This window comes from Athene cunicularia (assembly GCF_003259725.1).
Source record: "Athene cunicularia isolate RWA chromosome 3 unlocalized genomic scaffold, athCun1 chr3_part1, whole genome shotgun sequence".
Taxonomy (NCBI): domain Eukaryota; kingdom Metazoa; phylum Chordata; class Aves; order Strigiformes; family Strigidae; genus Athene; species Athene cunicularia.
Window position 1 is genome coordinate 46,895,437 of NW_020799097.1, and position 14,852 is coordinate 46,910,288.

Here is a 14,852-nt window from a genome sequence, read left to right on the forward strand (position 1 = left end):
AGAGTCAGGTTTTACTAGCTATGTGAGTTATCCATTTTTGTGAGAGGATATACTGTAACAGAGCAGATCTCTCAATGACGTTCAAGTTATAGGCAGGAAAACATGGATGCTTCATTTTTCTTTATTGTTTGCTTGTTTTAGGATGCCTGGAAGAGGAGCTATCATTAAATATATATATATATATATATATATGTTAAAAAAAGGTTTGGGTACTGATTAGTTACACAGGTTTATTGAAAACACACTTAGACCAAGGGTTCTAACAGTAAACCACCTAAATATATTGGCTACATAATCTAGTAACCAGAATCTTAGGAGGTCTGGCAGGGTTTCAACATCGTGGTCTTGTTGACCACATTTGTTGACCTCATCTTATTGACCATGATTCTTCTCCTGATGGGCAGAACTCACCCATTTTATGTATGTATAAGTATCAGTTACCTGCTTGATCAGTTACCTCCTTTATTTATGTGTTAAACAAGAGTGAGATATATATCTATATATCTATATCTATATCTACCTATCTATCTATTTATCTATATGTTCTAAAAGTTCCTCATTATAAATTACATAGCATTATGTACTATTTATGTTATAATCTCTTAACCTTACCCACACAGTTTCACCAGTTGGCTTTCCAATATAAACAGTGGTTGATTATTAAGCTAAAACAACTTTGCTTTCTCTTTTTATAGTGCTAGAAATATATCACAGATGAAATTACTTAGAGGACTGTTCTGTTTACCCAAAGTGCAAGTGATTCTTTAATTTAAATTTAAGCTATTAAAATACAATTATTTGGGATTTGGAGTATTTTTTTCATCCCTAATGGGGTTTATATTCTAAAGATGTGTAATTCAAAGAGACAGAATCCTAACCTACTTTCTATAGATTTTAATATATATACACATACATTAAAAATATGCAGAAATGTTTTATTCTGTAGTATTATGCAGTTCATTGAGAACAGACCATACTATGTTACAGGAAATTTTCCATTGTGCTATTTCTTTATTATTAAGTATCTTATGGAAGAGAAGATGTCCTTTGCCATCAGACTTAGAAATGTCTGGGATATCGGGGATCTAACAGGCCTGTAATGCCTCCCCTTGCATTAACACTAATAAGACTATGGAGTATACTTTGCAACATGGCTCCAGCTGCTTTTGCTTTTTACAGTTCAGCTGTGGATCGGCTCCCTGTAGCTCAAGTGGAAATAGTAACCGAGGAATATAAAAAATTTCTCCCTGCTGTAGTGATGACCACTGATCCAGTACTGATCTCTCACTACTGTGGGATCAAAGAGACTTCTGTTTATTCCCTATCATTAAATGTTAATTTGTACTGAGCAGAGACATTCAGATCTTTTCATTAGGTTTGCAAAATTCCTTCCACTTTTCTCTTCCTATATTACACACTAGTGAGCCTTGAAGGACATTCCCTGAACAACTAACATTATTTTCCCTTTCAAAATGCTTAGCACATCTGATATATTAAAGTGGAAAGTAACCCTGAAAAGACATTGCTCTGAAACCATTCATTTCCTACATTTTAGTTCTTAGAGGTACATCTCCAAGTAGCAACTTTCTACAATCTTCTTTATCAGGTATCCTAAATACACTCAAAATTTAATCATTTCAGTTATGACTTCTTGGAGGAAAGTATGAGTGCATGTATAATACTTCATTACAATACTGATTTGCAACAACTTCACTCAACCAGAGAGAGAGAATAATCTGATCTGCTTTTATCTGTTTACTGCCCCAGGCAGCATGCATAGAAGAACTAGATTCCCAGACCACTTTGGTGATATCCTTAAAGGCAGAAAAGGCTTAAAGATAATATTTTGCTTTCTCCAAAGAATTTCAATAGGACAGGAAACCTTTTCTTAAAATAGATATTCTATCTGATGGTAATTCTTTAAGGATTTATACCAACACTGCATAGCAATTTAGAAAGGAACATGTAGAATTTGGATTTATGCAATATACTTAGGATTTACCCAGAATACAGCTGATGATTAGGATCCAAATGTTACCTTGATTCAATATCATTAAACTTTTAAAGACCGGAGTCCTCATCTCAGTAGATAAGCATCATTGCAACAAGCAGAAGATATCTTTGCTTTCCACCAGGTTGTAGTGCAATTCCAGTTCTAGCAAAAGATGGGATAACTTCACAACTGATACCTTAAGGTATTTAGGTGTCTATCATCCAAACGCTTTGCTGAGTATTCCTTTTTTTCCTCCAATCACAGTACAAGTCTATATATACAACTGATACTGAGAAATTAATATTGGTTTGTATCCTAACAGGTTTCCATAAACTAATAAGTGATATCACACTGACAGCTTTAGTGTGATAATCTAGGATGTTGGGTTTTTTTTTCTATAATGCAAGTCATAACATTTTAATGAAATGCATCTCATTTTAAAAAAGATGAAAACCTAATGTTGATTAAAATTTGCCATGAAGTATATTTAACATTAATAGTGACATTCATTCAGGATTCATGTAATGTCACCAAAAGAGAGGCCTGTGGTACCTATAAAATAAAAAATGTACTTACTGATAAGGATATAATTAGTATGTGTTAGACTTGAACCTGAACATAAATGATGTAACTAACAACAGTATAGAAGCATTTTGTAACACTGTTATGGCATAGCCAGAGAGAAGTTACTATCTTCAGTTTTGCACCCCTCACTACAAGAAAGACACTGGGGTGCTGGAGTATGTCCAAAAAAAGCTGATAAAGGGTCTAGAGAACAAGCTTTATTATCTGTATTTTTCTTAACTTTTTTCTGTAATTGTGGGATATTGCTGTCTTGCACAGCATTTTACAGAAGAAAAACACCAACAAAATTATTCAGCTCAAAATCCGATAGTAAATTATAATACTCTTGGCCATAGTATACTTAATGAAATGCAGAGTATACTTAATGATGCTGCATGTGTGTTGGAAATAGGTGATTACCTGACAAATTATTCTGAATTAACCAAAGTTCTGGGTGCTTCAGACAGTCCATGTTGCCATCTCACAATAGGAGGGCTAAAGCTTTCTGTGAAATTGTCATGGACAGTATTGTTAGCTTGTCAACTAAAATTCTCAAGTACAAAGATATTTCTAGTTGGGTTGTATGACTACTATCATGAATGGTGATGGCGGAGTGGACGACATTTAAGTTGTTTTTGATAATAGCACTGTATTAAAAACAAGCAAATCATTTTTTTAAAGACTACTTTTGTTTGTTATATGCAGGAAAACCTGTGCTGAAAAGTATTAACATTCTCAGCAGCCTGTTGAAAAATCTTAATGTTTGGAAATTTTTGCAGTTAGCTTTTTCTCTGGTAATATAACGAATCCATTTTACAAACAATAGTTCACATAACAACATAAAGATAACTACCTTGGAACTCAGCTTGGTTTTGTTTCTTGACTATATTGGAACTGTCATCAGAAAATAGAATAAAGTGTAAATAAAGTTACTTTGAAAAGAACTGTGCTGTTTTCCTTGGATTAAACTATTCTATCAATTGACCCTCTCTCTCTGATCTCATTTTAACAGTTCATGACCTGACAGTTTCCCTCATCTGTTCCTTTCTGAACTCCTTTACCCTACCTTTACTTTGAAAAAACCATTGACATGGTCTCAAACAAATTCTGTAACTTGTCTTCCCTGTAAGAGAAAGGTCCAAAGAAACTTGGAGGATCCTCCTCTTTTTAAAAGATGTAGAGAAATCCAGCAGCTAGAGAATATGACCATTAGATATTTTTCATATAAATTTCTTTTAAATACCTTTTTTTATATATCTTTTTTTACAACCTCAGACATTTCTCTTGAGTCTTCCCAGTCTCTCAAAACAGTCTGGCATTCAAAGCATTTAAATGATGATAGAAAATCTACTAGGTAAACCTGTTAGCATGACACTCCAGATTGAAGACACAGTTTATGTTAATATAATGAGCCTTGAATAACTAATGGAATGAAAACAGCTAAGGAAAGTTACCACCCATATATTCCTCAGATTTTGCCATGCATGTCTTCTCTTATCATCAGAGTTGTGGCTTTCAGGATGTGCTACAAAGTTAAAAGAATAAAAATGCACTCATTCCTCAGACAAAATATTTCCTCACCAAAAAAATAATGTAGTTCCTGTGACTTGTAGAACTTCCATGACTTCATTTGCAAGAGCCTTTGGACACATGCTGTTTTATATGCCTATTACAATTGCATAAAACTAGCGTATGTATTAGAGTGTGGATTGCCAAAATCATTTACCTTCTGCAAGGAATTAGTTGTTTGCCTACCAGTGCCTGCAGCTGAGGGACCATGAAGAATAGCAGCATTTCTGTTTAGTGATGTATGCATGAATAAAGGGGATGGCAATCAATAATTCTGAAATGGGTTTCTTGCTGCATGGAGAAATGGAAAATAGTGAGGGGGTTTGGAAGCAGAGTAACCAAAGTGTTAAGTCCTATCTGAGAAGCTGGCATTGTCACAGTGTTTGAAAGTGCTCAGTTGTATGGCTTTTTCAATTATCATATCTCTCTAAAAATATTTTCTTCTAAAACCTGTCTGGGAAAAAATAAAAAAATAAAAAAAATAAAAAAGTGATCTGTGGACATTGCAATCAACAGGAAGGTACGTAATTTTTTATTATGAGTCTTTGATGGGTCTGTCCATCCCCTTAGTGCAACAGCATTTTATATCTCTATACTGGTTTGCTACCCATGTATCAGATTAATGAGCCATATAATGTTGGGGAAGTAGTGTATTATTTCATAATCAGTGTATTAAAAAGTGAAAGGGAGGAGAAGACAATAACAGCATATTTGGAAAATTTACGGTGCAGGGCAATGAACAAGAAATGAAAAAAAAACAAACTACACCTAGCCAAAGATGAGTTGTAACTCAGTTGAGTGGAATTTACTAGTCCTATGCATGAAAAGCAAGTCACTGTAACATGTACAGGCACCTAGTGATTATTTTTTCTCATTACTTTATTTCCACAACGTGTTACACTAATAGAAGAAATAGGATATTTTTCATATGTTAGCAGCTTGAAGACATATAATCAATTTCTTTATATTATTTCTTCTTCCTTATGGTAAAAAGAAAGTGGAAAAAAAAAATAAAAACAGTGCTTTCATAAACAACTGTTAGCCTGTCTGGTTTGGAAAAAAAAAAAAAAAAAAAAAAAAAAAAAAAAGATTAAATATGTCATAAGGTTAACAAAAATGAAAGATGGAAAAACAAACTCAAATCAAATCAAATTAGATATTGACAAATCCCAGGAACCATGCTAACACTGCATCTGGAAGACAAGGGGACTAAAACAAAGCAATAGAATGCAATTGATGAAGTAATAAATAATTGTAGAAATTAGAGACAATGATATATCTTTTTATCTTTAAGTTTTTTAATAATGATAGAAGGAAAATGCATGAGAAGAAGGGGTGACACTCACCAAAGGTTTTGGTAAACTTAATGAGCTCTTCAAGTTTTTATTGCCTTGAATCTGAGACTGCTTGATCTCTTTTCCAACATAATTATGGGGTGTCCATGATGTTCTTAGCCTCCTCTGTGTTGTATTCTAAATTAACACTTTTTTCTTCTTGCTTATCTTGTTTTTGCCTTCTACACCAAAATCCACCTTAGTTGATCAAGAGAGCATAGTGGTCACCTATTCCATGGCTATAACTGCTGAAGAAGTAGGTGCTTCTTGTTTCTTTTTGGACACAAACATAGAATTATAGAATGGTTTGGGTTGGAAGAGACGTTAAAAGGTAATCTAGTTCCAACCCCCCTGCCACGGGCCAGGACAGCTACCACTAGATCAGGTTGATCAAAGCCCCATTCAATGTGGTATTGAACACTTCCAAAGACAGGACATCCACAGCCTCTCTGGGCAAACTCTTTCAGTGTCTCACCACCCTCACAGTGAAGAATTTCTTCCTTACCTTCTTTCAGTGATAGGACCCCTTGTCCTATCACTACATGTCTTCATAAAAAGTCCCATTCCAGCTTTCTCGTAGGTCCTCTTTAAGTACTGGAAAGATGCTATAAGATCTTCCCAGAGCCTTCTTTTCTCTAGTCTGAACAACCCCAACTCTCTTAGACTGTCTTCATAGTACAGGTGCTCTAGCCCTCTGATCATCTTCATGGCCCTCATCTGGAATTTCTCCAACAGGTCCAACATGTCTAATTATGAGAATATAATTTTCTTATCTTTCTTTTGTTCCTTTTTCTCCTTTGTTTATGATGGTGGTTTCAGAACTTAACACAGGACTCCAGGTAGAGTCTCACAAGAACGGAGTAGAAGGGAAGAATCACCTCCCTCGACCTGCTGGTCACACTTCTTTTGATGTAGTCCAGGATACATTTGGCTTTCTGGGCTGTGAGCGCACATTGCTGGATCATGGTCAGTTTTCCATCCACTAGTGCCCCTAAGTCCTTCTCCTCAGAGCTGCTCTCAATCCACTCATTGTCCAGCCTTTACTTATGCTTGGGATTGCCTTGAGCCATGTGCAGGGCCTTGCTTGTACTTGGCATTGTTAAGCTTCATGAGGTTTGCACAGGCCCACCTCTCAAGCCTGTCCAGGTCCCTCTGGATGGCATCCCTTCCCACCAGCGTGTTGACCATACCACACAGCTTGCTGTCACTGGCAGACTTGCAGAGGGTGCACTCAATCCCACTGTCCATGGCGCTGACATATATGTTAAACAGTGCTGGTCTCAACACCAATCGCCGAGGAATACCACTTGTCAGCGGTAACCACTTGGACATTGAGCTGTTGACTGCAACTCTTTGAGTGAGATCATCCAGCCAACTTCTTATTCACTGAGTGGTCCATTCATCAAATCCATGTCTCTCCAATTTAGTGACAACATGTGACTTTATCAATAAGACAATACAGTATGGACTCAGTTGAAATGCTAAAAAGTTTGTATCTTTCAGTTTTAGACTGCCACTTTCCAACACCAAGTTTGTAGGAGGCTGTTTTGGCTTGAACTCAGCTGGTAGCAAATCACCACGTGGCCAGTTGTTTAAACAATATTAACAGTGATACTTGTCGTTTACCTAAATTGGTGAATGTGTCCTTACTCAAGTCACTGTCCTGGTTTTGGTCAGGATAGAGTTAACTTTCCTCGGGCTGAGAGGGAGCACAGCTGAAGAGCTGGGTCCCAATCGATCATTGGAGCATTCCATGTCATGTGATGTCAAGCTCAGCATATAGGTGGGCATGTGCTCTCTCATACTTCTTCTTTTTTTTTTTTTTTTGATTGCTTTTGTGCACAGGCTCTGTACCAGTCATCGCTTGGTGAGCCACTACTGCATTTTACCCGTTTTGGACTATTATTGTTACTGTTGTTTTTTTGTTAGTGTTACTAAATATTTTTGTATTCAACATACAAATTTCTTCTTTTGTACCTCCCCTATTTCAACCGTGTGTGTATGTGTGTGTGTGTGTGTGTAAGTTGGCAACTGGCCATGTGGCGATTTGCTACCAGCTGAGTTCAAACCACAAGTCACCCAAACTACCAGAGAATTTCACATTTCCAGGTGACAAGCATACCTGAATGCCTTAACTGTCTGTGCCTTCTTATTCCTCAAGAAGGAGCAATTCCTCAATGTAAGAGCAACTAGAAGTCCCATAGTGACACTGTCCACAGAGCCATCTCAGCTGCTATTTCAGTAAGTGAAACATCTTAATGATGCTGCAAGAAGTGTCATTCATTTAGTGGCAAGGTTTTCTGAAGGGCTGTCTTACAAGCTACTGTGACTGTGTCTCTCATATGAGTTCATTGCATTTTATACATGTTTAGCATGAAGAAATTAGAGAGTAGAGAGAAAGGGAACGATTCCTGTCCCTATCATGTACTTCACATTTTTATTCTTAAGTATTCACAGAGAAATCTCTCATTATTGCATTTACAGTGACAGCCCTGTTTATTAACTTCTTCTTAAGATTTATGTGGCTTTATCTTAAATGTATCTAACAGAGCTATACACCATTAGTTATTGTTGATAGCACAAAGGATTTGTTTGCAAATAAGTTCAGTTAATTAGATTGATACAATAACTTTTACAAGGTTAATAAATGTCTTAACACAACAGTGACTCCTTCCAAAACAAAAAGGTATATGTGCCTAAATTTACCCTTGAAACAAAGGTTTATAAACTATAGTTAAATAAAATTGCAGGTCAGTGGAGAAGAGGGCGGTTTCAAGATTTTTTTGAAAGTCTAAATTAAGTTGGTTTTACACTTCCATGTTATTCCCATGATAGATGATTTCTAAACCCCAATTTGGCATAGGCTAAGTTTAACAAATCACCACTCATTACAACTTGCTTTCTCACTTGAATATCCCACAGATAGGTGACTAACTCATAAGAGTAATCAACAGGGCTTCTCTCATGAGAAGAGGTCTGTTAAAGCATGGTGACCTACTCCTCCTGAAAGATAGTCCAGTGTTTACTACCTTTGAAAATTTTAGCCAAAACACTTTAGAGGATTGTATTTCATATATGTACATTAAGCAATTTATTTACTGCAAAATACTGATGCTAGGGGTGGCTGAACAGTTAAAAAGTAATACTCTGTTAAGATGGCCACTAATTTCTCTTCACAATGCCCAAACTCACCTTCCTTCATAGTGTTAAGATACTATGCATGAAGTTCTTAGTCTGCATATGATTCATGTTCCAAAAATTCTTTCATCTCTGTGATAACTGTATTTACATAGCCAGATACTTTTTATACCAAACTGCAGTGTTCTTTCTGATTTATGATTTATTCACTCATATTATTTCTAATTATTTCCAAAGCACAACGGATAAGTATGTTTGTATTAGAACTGTGCAAACATAAATTAACTTCTGTTCAAAACAGTGGTAGTGAAGTATTATAAAGTCATAATTACATACATTAAATAATTTTATAGTAAAATATTAAAAGAAAGTAGTGGAAGAAAAAAGCTCTGACAAAAGACAACTGTGTGTATCTACTTTGCAAGTAAGACTGAAATTTTTTGTGAAGTTAATTTTTGGTTTGGTTTGGTTTAATAGAATTTTTTTCAATACATTTCAATATTTTAACAAAAAATCCCACAGTCTGAGTTGATATTTGAAAACAAGGGGCAAGGAGAGATCTCAAACATAGTAGTAACAAAAATATGAAGCTAACAGATATATTAATGACTAGATCTAGTTTCTGGTTTATGCTTTAGAGTGGTTGCCATAACATTGATCATTATGTAATGTCTCAAAACATTTAGACACGCACCTACATAAACCCCACATCCTTCAGTGTGAAGAAGTAAACATAACAGATTATGATATTTCTGTGTAACATGATCTGAAGCCTGTTGAGGTAAAGGAGCAATTGGCTATGGACCAGATTCTTATATTTATTACTCTGAATGTTGGCTTGGTATCATTACTTGTAAAGGAGTCACTATAAAAGAACAAGAGATGCATTTTGACCATAAAATTTCAATGCTTTTACAGACACTTGAAATTTTACAGTGGGATAGGGAGTCAGGCTTTTGTTATTCTATTTACAACTAAATACGTTTACAGAGGATGAGTCAAAAGAAACACTCTGTATCCCTAAAATGACAGAAGTCTGACTGATGTTAATAAGAATCTTGCCTACATATGGAATATTGACCATGTCCTTTATTTGTCTAATTTCTTCAGGGATGACCATACAAATCAATACATAATACTAAAGCAAAATTACTACATAGTGTGAATAAGTGATGTTCTATACTTATATGCATGGATTTATATTATATTGGGTTATTATAACTTAAAACATTAAAAAGTGAAAGGACAATTCACCTTGAAGGACAAAGCATGCATCTTTTAACAAATTGTTATCTTGATTTTAAAAATATCTAAAATTGGAATAATTCATTGTCCAGTGAATCTTAATAGAACTAGGCTGCACAATGTAGAGGAATGTCATTTTAATGTCTAAGCACAAGAATGTGATCATCTCTCCTTTTTCTTGTTCCTCTTTCTCCTTCTTTAATATACTTTACATTTTTTCTTGTCAGCTACAAAATAATTATGAACAACATTTTCAGAAAATCATGAAACACAGGATCTTAGAAGTAATTTTATTGTCACTGGATTAGGTGCTGAAATAATTTTGATGACCCAGATCGAACTCAGATAACTTCTATTGGCACTTAATGTACAAAGCCCTGTAGAAGATTTTAACTTTATCTAAGTTCAGCTATTCAAACCCAATACATTTCTCCTTACCCTGCCCTGATTTTGATTGGTAATAAATTAATTTCCCTGACTCAACTCTGGTTTACCCGTGATGGTCATTGCTGAGTGATCTCCTTTCCTTATCTCAGCCCACAAGCGTTTTTGTTATATTTTGTCTCAGTTGTCCAACTGAGGAGGGGGACTGATAGAGTGGCTGTGGTAGGCACCAGGCATCCATTCAAGGTCAACCCACCAGAGCTATACAAACACATCTGAAAGAACAATGACAGGTGCAGATGAGTTATACTATTCCTTTTTACTTCTGCCAGGTATAGGATTATCATCACTCTTTTCCAAACAGAGAATTGAGAATAAGTGACTGAACTAAATTAAAGAAATTTGTGAGAGATATGATAGTTGAAAAGAAGACCAACTTCTTGACCAATACCTTAATTGCAGTTTGGAAAGGATGTATTAAAATGGCTATTGTAGTCTGGAAAATTAATTTTATATTTTTAATCTTTTTCTAGATTTAAATGAAAAGATATTTTGAATAATTGCTTTCCCCCTTACAATTATCACTTCAGTTAATCTCTTTGTGGATTAAAAAAAAAAAAAAAAAAAAAAAAAAAAAAAAGGAGAGAGAAATATAGGAGTTTTTCTTTAAATTTACATCTTGGATGCATATTTCAAAGGAACAGTTTTTTGTTACTTTTATTTTCATGGATTATCATATTTCTCAATAAATCACTGTTTTCAGTGGATTAGAACCAGACATTTTTTAAAATTATTCTAGTAAGATAATGTTAAAGCTAAATAGCAGAATACTTGAACTTTTAATTCTTTTGTTGCTATACAGAAATTTGTGGGTACATTATACACTTGAAGTCTTATTATACAGTGATTAAGCCAAATATTTTTAAAAGGAAAATTGCATTTTTTTTTTTTTCTGTTTCCTGGAGAAGTCTATTATTTTACAATGAAACAACTGAAGAAATAATAGGTTGAAGAAGTAGATGAGTTTAACATTCAAATTGGTCTCAGGACAATATTCTTCGTTAACACTTGGTAAAGGTTTTTAATGTGAATAACTCATAAGAGATTTAAACATTTATGCATTTATTTAGTCTTGGAGTTTCCTCCATTGACATTAATTAAAGTGTCCCCAACTCAAAAAATGTTGGAGATTTAGTAAGAGAACAGAGTAGTGGCCAGATGGTTTTTTATATTCTTTGAATTTTTACCCCTAAGCATTTTGCACCAGGATTCAAAGTCCCACAGACTCTTCCTGTTTCTGTTGGTTTAGGAGTAAATATACTATAGAAAATGCAAATATGTTGTTTTAATCTAAAAAAAACCCACAACCCAAACTTAATAAAATTGGATACCTTGTGTCTGATGCACTGTATAAAAATCTTTAAATCAGTCCCAATCACTTATACAATAACATAATATGCAGTTTAAACATCTATTAGAAACATAATCATTAATTTACACTCATTCTCACTTTGATTCCTCATTGTACGTCTTTAGTAAAGGATTTGTACTGGTAAATATTTTTGTTTTGTTACACTGGTGTTTGAGATTATTTTGGGAGAATTTATAGGTAGCTATTTTTGAATAAGGAACATGGTGAGAAGTAAAATAAAAACTATAAATGTGCATTGATTTTGACAAACATGATAGAGATTTTGTTATATCAATGAGACATTCTTTTCTTATTTGCTTCTTTTGTATGTTAGTGTTTGGGAGATAGTCTTCATCTGAGGTAAACTCTAAGCCTAAAAGTTTAAGAAATAACAGACAAACCAAAGAAGTACACAAGTTAGTTTACTTGTTTACTTTTTTTTTTTTTTTTCCCCAAGAGAAGGAGAAAGGGGAATTTGGGTTTTGGCTGAGATAATTTTCTTCATAACAGCTAGTATGGGGCTATGTTTTAGATTTATGCTGGAAACAGTGTTGAAAACAGGGATGTTTTCGTTACTGCTGAGCAGTGCTTGCACAGAGTCAAGGCCTTTTCATCTTCTCACCCCACCCCACCAGCGAGGGGTCTGGGAGTGCACAAGAAGTTGGGAGGGGACACAGCTGGGACAGCTGACCCCAACTGGCCAAAGGGATATTCCAGACCATACGATGTCATGTTCAGTATATAAAACTCAGGGAAGAAGAAGGAAGCAGGGTGATATCCAGACTTATGGCATTTTGTCTTCCTAAGTAACTGTTACACATGATGGAGCCCAGCTTTCCTGGAGATGATTGAACACCTGCCTGCTGATGGGAAGTGGTAAATGAATACCTTGTTTTCCATTGCTAGTATGCATGGCTTTTTTCCTTATTAAACCGTCTTTATCTCCACTCATGAGTCTTCTCACTTTTACTTTTCTGATTGTCTCCCCCATACCACTGGTGGGGAAGAGTGAGCGAGTGACTGTGTAGGGCTTAGTTGATGGACAGGGTTGAAACAGAACAGACAGGAACTCATAAAACTCGTTTCAACTTTACAGAATTTCCACCATTTCCTAATCTTCTGCTCTGTTTTGCTCTCATCCACTGCTCTCTCTTGAAAACACAAGGCTCTGTGAGAGTAAAAAGTTCAGAAGTACACACCAATTAAAAAATAGGTATCCAACTTCTGCACATTTCCAAGATCTGGTCCACAAGTTCAGAAAAGAAAAGGAGATTCTTTTGATGAAAATGTACATTGATCATAAATACAAGACCCTTAGTGAAACCTTTTAGTGCTTTTTGAAGTAAAAATATGTTATTTTAGCTTGACAAATAAAATGTCTTTCTGAATACTGCAGTACCCATCAGTGATTACAGTTCATTGTTTCTTTGCCTATGGTTGTGTTTGTACGAGTAAATAAAGCAGACTAAAATCTGCTATCTGACCCTCAGCTACAGCAACTTGCCCCAGCTTGGCGAACTTTATTCCCCTCATAAACAGCTTCATCTATACTGTTCTTGTGATCATACTTGACCATTGACTAAGAAACTATTACAGGTCATGGGCCAAAAACATGTCACACACTATGCTAGAGGACTGTGCAACAGAATTTCTCTTGAGGACTAATCCTGTTTACCTCATTAATTTAGGTTTATGGATTAGGCTGCCTGGCCAGTAAAGTATCCTGCAATGTCTTGCAATGTGTAGGAAGAGAGGATATGGTAATGCGTGGTGAGAGACATAGCCTTAAACTCTCTGACACAAGAAAAAAGCAGAAAAAAAAAAGTTTGACAATTCAGTATTCATTGGGCTTATCCAGGAGCTTATGACATCCTTCATCACATATTAAAGTGTATAGGAGTTTTCTACCTTCTATACTAGTTATTATAAAAATCATTTAACACAAATGATGCGTCTCTGTCATTTTAAGACTGCCAGTTCTTCTCTGGTATTCAGTTTAGGAGGACAAATGGATGTAGCATTGAAAGAACAATTTTATAAAATAATTTTCAGAAATACAGCTCTGATGATGAAAGAGTAGTCTGACATAGTAAGAAGACTTCGTTACTAGCATCATTTCTTTGTCTTACTCTTTATCTGAAGCTGAGGAAAGCCCTGGAGAATATTCACCACTTACGGATATCACACTGGATGAAATGTAACTAATTACCAAGGTAGTGGCAGAGCATAATTTGTCTAAATCACAGAGTACTTTAGTGTTAGGTGATTAAACAACTTAATAGTGAATATAAAGCTCTAGAAGTTTATTGGTACAATCCTACCATGACTAGCAGCCTGAACAATTAATCCATAGCTCTGCTGCCAGAGGTGTTGGGACCATCCTGCAAACACCTCTGTCACTGAGGGAGTGAAAAGTTTCCCACTGGCAGAATGTATTCCTCTCTATTTATGCTGATCAGACACATCAGGATGAAGAGGGCAGTGAGGATGACCAGGCAAAAAAAGAATGGCAAGCACCAAAGTGGGCAGATGTTTCATACCAGGACTGCTGGTAATATTACATCATTATTGCCAGGAGGATTTACGGCAGTGTAAGGTAGAGGATAAAGTTCTTTGGAGCTGGGAGATGTGTGAGTCTCCTGGGCCGGCAGGACTCCCATCCAGGATGCCGGACAGGCTGGGCAGCACTGGGGGAGCCTCAGCCCCACAGCCTTGGCTATTAGGCACCTCCCTGGGGTGAGGCCAGTGATGGGCTGGGATGTGGGCCCATAGGTGGGTCTGGCTCAGCAAGACCCATGGCTGGGCAGAGCAGGGCTGCGAGGAGCTGGATGCTGGCCCTGCTGTGACATCACTGGGGCAGGGGCTGACAGCCCCACAGGGCTGAAATGGGGTCCTGGGCAGTGAGCAGGGTGGGGGGAGCATCAGGGTATGTGGGCAGGGACAGTCAAGGACCTGACACTACTTTCATGATAGATTACTCATCCATTACATTTCTTAAACATGAGAAAAGACCTGAAGAATTCACAATTTAGAGGAAAGAGGACATTTCCCTTTAAGAGAAATTTTCCTGACAAAGGTTTTCATGACAATACATGCAGGTAGGTAAAGATTTTTACAGAGAACAGCTAAAGGCATTTTGGAATAGATATAAAAGAACTAAGCAACTTCAAATAATTTGTATAATTTATTTGTAACTATTAACAAAACCTGCTCT